We start from the raw sequence: 7,408 nt of genomic DNA, 5'->3' as shown, positions 1-7,408 counted from the left end.
GGAATAAGTGTGATGTGGTGCTGAGAAGAATGTATATTTTGTTGATTTGGGGTGGACAGTTCTGTAGATGTCTGTTAGGTCTGCTTGGTGCAGAGCTGAGTTCAAGTCCTGGATATCCTTATTAACCTTCTGTCTCATTGATCTGTCTAATATTGACAGTGGGGTGTTAAAGTCTCCCATTATTAAAAAAAAAAAAAAAAAAAAAACCTTAACAAAGGTGTGAGAAAATTGTTACTCTCTTACATTGCTGGCAAAAATGTAAATCGGTTCAACCTTTACAGAGGAAATTTGGCAGTATCTACCAAAATGACAAATTATATTCTTTGTATAAATGTATGATAACTGATAAATTATACTCTTTCATCAAGCAATTAACTCTACTCCTCGGATACATCTAGGATATACAAATACCCTTGTACATATTCCACTCATGCATGGCAATTCATTAAATGGTTGTTGGTAACAGCAAAAGATTGAAACAAAAACTAAGTATCTATTAGTAAGGGGCTGGTTAATTACATTTTGATATACACATAAGAGTGAAATACTCTACAGCCAATGTGATGACCAGTGTTCTTTCTATGCTGATGAGGAAAGATAACTAAGTGAAAAACGGAGATACAAAACTGTGTGTATAGTATACTAACATTTGTCTAAATTGAGAATATGGGTTTATTTTTCTTATATATGCATTATACATCTGAAAGGAAAATTCATGAAAATAAGTACACTGGATGGCTACAGAAACGGAAACTAGGAAACTAGGGGACAGGTAGATGTAAATGGCAAGGGTATCTCATTGTACACTCTATACTTTTTGCATTTTGAACCATGAACATGTATTACCTACTCAAAAATTAAAATGAAAAGTGATAAAGAAATCTTAAAAGCAAGCCCCTAAAAGTGTACATTATATCCAGGGAACCAGATAAAAAGCAGATTTTTCATCAGAAGAAAATGTGGCCAGAAGACACTGGAAGGACTTAAAGTATGGGAAGAAAAAAAAACTGCCAATGTAAAATTCAGTAATCAGTGGAAATCTCTTTCAAAACAAAGGTCTTTGGGTTCTGGTTAGGTTTGGCTAAAGGAAGGCAGTGGTAGAAATCAGAAGTCAAGAGGAAGGAGAAACGAGGGTCTTTCTCCCCTAACCCCTCTGCTTTAGGATCCTCTATAGCAGTAGTTATATCTCTTCAGAGGTACCCTCTCATACAAATCAGTGCTGCTTCCTCTCATCAACCATCTCCTGTCTGTGGGCTCTAGTAATACTTTCTTTTTCCTTTGTCCCTCCATTTCTAGAGCTAACAGCAACTTGCCACAATTGCCATTGTCCAGGTTCACCATCTCCTGTCTATTCTCTCAGATCATCATCTAACACCTTTAAAAGTGATTCTATGAGTAAGTTCCTTCTACTGAATTATCTAGCATGGTTTACATTTACCTAACTGAATCTTGACTGAAATATATCTTAATCAAAAAGAAAATGAAGGTCAGTCTGCCAAGGCCTAGACCTGGGAGGGGAGGCCGCTATTGATAGCCCAGAGGGAAAGAACAAACTGGGGGTATCTGGGATGCAGTGGCCTTAGTCCTTCAGGTGGAACAGTGCAACATGGGAAAGAAAATCAAGCACACAGCTGACAGTTCGTCAGAGAATGAAGAGTACACTGTGGAGAAGGTACTAGACAGGCATGTGGTTAAGGGGCAAGTGGAGTATCTACTGATGTGGAAAGGCTTTTCTGAGGAGCACAATACTTGGGAATCTGAGAAAAACTTGGATTGCCTTTAGCTCATTTCTTAGTTTACAAAAACGTTTAAGATGATGAAGGAGGGTTAAAATAACAAACCTGGGGAGAAGTCAGAAAGTAGCAAGGAAATCCAATTTCTCAAACTGTGCTGAGAGTACCAAGTCCAAAAAAGAGAACAGAGCAATGATATCACTCGGGGCTTTGAGATAAGACTAGAACCAGAAAAGATCATTGGGGCAACAGATTGCTGTGGCGATTTATGTTTTTAATAAAATGGAAAGACAGATGAAGCAGACCTGGTTCTTGCAAAAGAAGCTAATGTGAAATGTATACAAAACTATGACAGCATTTTATGAAGAGAGACTGATGTTGCATGCATACCTTGAGGATGCAGAAAACAAAGAGGAAAAAACAGCAAAGGGCTAAAGGAGGGGGTGATCCCTGTCACTTCTCTTAGTACATTATACATTCACATTCCTGTCTCTTCCCTTCTCCCCACCCCTTTCTATCCTAAACACATCGTTGAAAAAATGTGTTTATCACTGTGCTCCACAGGAGAAAAGTTGGTATTGGTTCTCTTTAACATAATTGATAGTCCTATTTATAGGGGGAAAAAATAAAAAAGGAAACAAAAGTGAATTCATTGAAAATCATTCCCTACAAAACAAGGAGCAAATTGTTTCTTAATCTCAATTCCAAAATTAAAAGGGAAAACCTTTTCAAGGTATCATAGCTTAAGAAAATTATAGCTAATAAGTTTCAACCAATAAATTACTAAAAAAAATATATGATTTGCTTAAATATTTTGAATTCTATAATTCTCTTCATTGCTTCTTATATAGCAAACTTGGAAGAAATTCTTCCAGTGCCTTAATCCTGGGATAGTTTCTCATAAGTTTTCTTTGTAAGAAGCAGTGAGCAAAATTTTGTCGATTTTATAATTACAGAAGCATTTCATGTAAATTTTTTTCTTTTTTCTTCATTCCACAGTAAAAGCTGCCAGTATAATATTGTAGTTCTATAAACCAAAAATATTAGTGGGAAAGAAGTTAAAAAAAAAAAAAAAGTTCAGATATATAGTTTTTAAATGATCTGACTTAGCACAAGGTTAAGCCATTCAAAATTTAAAAATTCAAATGTACTTACACCATTCATAATGACTATATACATCCTTTAAAGAATAACTTTTAAAGAATAAAGATCTTCCTAATAGTAGGTTGTAGTCAACTGCATTTTGCTTTAATTTTTGTATATCCACACTGACCAAGAGAACCAACTATCAAGCTTTCCTTCCTTCAGAATAGAAAAACAATAAATACCATTTTCCAAAACGACACATGTACAGTCCTCTAGATTCTGATATATATAGTAGTGTGGGTGGGAACAGGGTATTTCTTTTGCCCTGATCACTTTCCATCCCTGCCAACACAAATATACCAGTTAGCAATCTATCTCTTTGCCCATAAAACAACTACAGTACCAACCGCTTTACTCCAAAATCAATAAAGGGAGCAATGAAGACCAAAATTACAGGTGAAAAGATGCTCGTCACCACTAAGTCCAAATGCAATACTAAGTTTCTAACGATGGCCAATATAAACAAATGCACTAAGAGTTTTTTAATATTAACTTTAGCTACAACAAATCCTATAAACAAAATATTCTAGTGTAATAGGGAAGAACAAAACTATCTCATGAAGTTTGGTAAGAGAAAAGAATTAAGACCACCAACTGCCTCAAATATATATATATATATATATATATATATATATAAAATCATCTCTTCCTCAGAGAGAGAAGACAAAGAGATAGAAGGCTGGATGGCCTAGATTTTTCTTTAAAATGACCAAGTTCACATGTCACAAATGATTAGTAAAGACAGTAGATACAAAATTGGTTAAGGTGCTGAATAAGTGTTCATCAATGTAACGAGTCAGGAAGTAGTAAGAGTGCTATGTGCTGTGGAGAAGGGCAATACTTATTGAACCCTACAAGACAAACACCTTTTGTGGGGCCCAGACCCCGCAAAAAACAAATGTACCTTTATAATTAGCCTTTCTTCCTGTATTTCCAAGCCATTTCCTAAATTAGTTGAAAGCCTAGACTTAAATTATAAATGCAATCAAGTAAAACTTGATCATAGAGTAAAGACTGAAGTTAGGCTAGGCATAAATGCTGTGTTTGAAATACAGTACAATTTAGCAACATAATCAGAAAATATCAGTGATCTAACATTACATGTGTAGTCTAGTCCAAGATGATCTAGCCACTCAAAATAAGAGACTGATTATACCCACTCAGCTCCATGAAGACAAGACCATTTGGTCTTCTCTCTTAGACAACTTGCCAATACGCCTTTTAGTCTTTGCCAGCGCACACGCCAAATACTGCTAGCTGAGCTAGTTCCTCCAGTGATTCCTGTGGACCTAGTGGCCGTCAGGCAAATACCTGGTGTCCTATGACTCACCTCTGCCTGGAACACTGAAATCTATGAACACTTCCTTCCTGCTGGGTAAAAGGAGGTTGTGAAGGCAGCATTAAAATGTGCCTTTCTTTTATGTAAAACTTATACAGTTTATGTTTTCTGCCTGAAAGTCCACTTAGTTTCAGAGTGTTTGACTTTGTTCCACCTGTGAAACTTAACTTAGGAACCAGTATTTAACCAATCTAAAACAAGGCAAGAGAAAAAAACCAGTAACAACTTAATTAACTCAATTTGCAAAAGTCCCCCAACTTCTCAGGTTTCTGTTTTCTTATCTGCAAAGAATGAATTTGAGGTCCATATGCACAAAGCAGAATCTCTGTTTCTTTAGAAAATACAGCTTAGAAGGACAGTCGACCCAGGTAAAGGTAGACAGAATTATAATTAGCTGATTTAAGACAATTCACCACATGACTTTTTATTTCTGTAACATTGGAAATAACACTCAGGTATAAATAAAAGCAGAATCCACTTTCCTTCCCTGTTGACAACACTAGCAAAACTCTACTTTTTCAAGTCTCCCAGCTGATAGAAGGCAGATCAATACGTAAGTATAATTACAAAATAGATAAAGGCTTTTACTAAGGTGGACATATATACCAGACAATACTGCCAGAGAATATAGTAACTTACAATTTTTTCATATAACATATTTTATTTGTAAATGTTATACATATATAAAAGACAGTCTCCTCATTTTTCATATGTCAAGCAAATAAAAAACTTAAAGTCATGATATAAATCAAAAGAACTGTAAAAACAGATAATAAATATATTGAAATCTGTTAATATCCAGGTGCCTTAAACATTCGGTTTGCCATCCCTAAGAGGCTCTTCTGCTCCTTCATCTAAGTTATTCCTGTCATTCCTTCAGAGTACAGCAAGTTAGCTCACCCAGCACATTTTCACTGACCTCCAAGACAGGTCAAGTCCCTGTTATGCCCTCTCATTTTACCCTGTAATTCCCTCCTAACTACAGTTATATAAAAGTGTAACTGTTTGTTTGATATATCTCTTAGCTCTGTAACATCTTTGAGAATGAGAATTTATCTATCTTATATTCTCTTTTATCCCTAGAAGCAAGCAGAGCTTTACAGAATAAATGAATAATTATGCAGTAATTGTTAGAAAAATTTTTTGATTAAATATTTAAATAAAATAACATACTGTTGTAGATTGACTACTCCTTTAGTAGAACTAACATGTTGCTATTTCCCCATTTTTCTTCTGGTATGGAAAATATAATTAACTTCTCTGTAAAGTAAATACAAATAATGCAAACAGTTTTCCTTCTAAGAAATCTTACTATTTAGTAAGTCATCAACATAATGTATTTCTTTTGACTTATATTGAACATCTTAGATAAGATTTGCTTCTGCTTAACACATTATTTTTTACACGGGCAGTAGTCGAAAAGCTAGTGTATTCATCCATTTTCATATTGCTATGAAGAAATACCCACGACTGGATCATTTATGAAGAAAAAGAGGGGTTTAATGGGACTCACAGTTCTACATGGCTGAGGAGGCCTCAATCACAGCAGAAGGCGAAGGAGAAACAAAGGCATGTCTTACATGTCGGCAGGCAAGAGAGCGTGTGCAGGGGAACTGCCCTTTATAAATCCATCAGATCTCATGAGACTTACTCACTATCATGAGAACAGCACAGGAAAAACCTGACCCCATGATTCAATTACCTCCCATTGGGTCCCTTCCATGACACATGGGGTTTATGGAAGCTACAACTCAAAATGAGATTTGGGTGGGGACACAGCCAAATCCTATCAGCTAGCAGGCAATGCAAGAGAAGTCAATAAATGACATATAACCAAAGAACTTTTGAAAGTTTTGTAAGAATTTTCACATAACAACGCTAAAATTAACAAAGATTATATAGATGAAAGAGGGAAAAAATGCGTGAAACAGTAATACTTCTTGCTTACGAATAATTTCTTTTAATACTTATTTTCCTCAAAAATCAGTAGAGAATAACTGAAACACTTTTGGTAATCTGCAAAATAATGTAAACATTTTCTTTGTAGTGTTATTAATTTTTTGTTTATTATTTTTGTCTACATAACCAATTCTTTAAGAAAATCATTTATCTCTCCAACACTTCTATGGTTCTGATGGGGCAGCCAACATAGTACGGCTGGGGATATGTTCTGAGAAATGCATCATTAGGTGATTTTGTCCTTGTGTGAACATCACTGAATGTATTTCCACAAACCTAAATGGTATAGTCTACTACACACCTGGGCTACAAACCTGTATAGCATGTTACTGTACTGAATACCATAGGCAACTGTAACAATAGTATTTGTGTATCTAAACACAGAAAACTAAGTAAAAATACAGTATAAAACAAGCTTGTCCAACCCGCAGCCTGCGTGCAGCCCAGGTGGCTTTCAGTGTGGCCCAACACAAATTCTTAAAGTTTCTTAAAACGTTACATAATCTTTTTGCAATTTTTTTTTCTTAGCTTACGAGCTGTCATCAGTGTTACTTAGTTTATATATGGGCCAAGACAATCCTTACTCTTCCAGTGTGGCCAGGAAAGCCAAAAGATTGGACACCCCGGTGTAAAATATAAAAGCTGTTTATGTGTATAGGCCACTTACCAGGAATGGAGCTTGCAAGAATGATGTCGCTGTGGGTGAGTCAGTGAGTGAATGGTGAATGAATGTTAAAGGCCTATGACATGACTATACACTAGTGTAGAAATATAAACACTGTATATGTAGGCTGGAGTGCAATGGCGTGATCTTGGCTCACTGCAACCTCCACCTCCTGGGTTCAAGTGATTCTCCTGCCTCAGCCTCCCAAGTAGCTGGGACTACAGGCGCTTGCCACCACGACCAGCTAATTTTTTGTATTTTTAGTAGAGACAGGGTTTCACCATGTTGGCCAGGATGGTCTCAATCTCTTGACCTCCTGACCCACCCTCCTCGGCCTCCCAAAGTGCTGGGATTACAGGCATGAGCCACCACGCCTGGCCTTTTTTTTTTTTTTTTTTTTTTAATACTTAAACTTGAGTAAGATTTGTCAGGTATAATCAAAAAGTTCAAATATAAATACATTCACATATTCCTTCCAGCATCACAAAATAAATATAATTTTTTAATACAGTTTTTTTTGTTTTTTTTTTTTAGGTCAGGTGTGGTAGCTCACGCCTGTAATCCCAG

At 35.9% G+C, this 7,408-nt stretch overlaps 1 pseudogene; it reads left to right on the top strand.

Annotated features, from left to right (window-relative positions):
- Window positions 1-257: 257 nt before the first annotated feature.
- LOC113222664 lies at window positions 258-2,168 on the top strand (annotated as a pseudogene).
- Window positions 2,169-7,408: the final 5,240 nt, after the last annotated feature.

This window comes from Piliocolobus tephrosceles, unplaced genomic scaffold (genome assembly GCF_002776525.5).
Source record: "Piliocolobus tephrosceles isolate RC106 unplaced genomic scaffold, ASM277652v3 unscaffolded_33010, whole genome shotgun sequence".
Lineage (NCBI taxonomy): Eukaryota > Metazoa > Chordata > Mammalia > Primates > Cercopithecidae > Piliocolobus > Piliocolobus tephrosceles.
The sequence above is the reverse complement of the archived record's forward strand: the minus strand, read 5'-3'. Positions and strand labels throughout refer to the sequence as shown.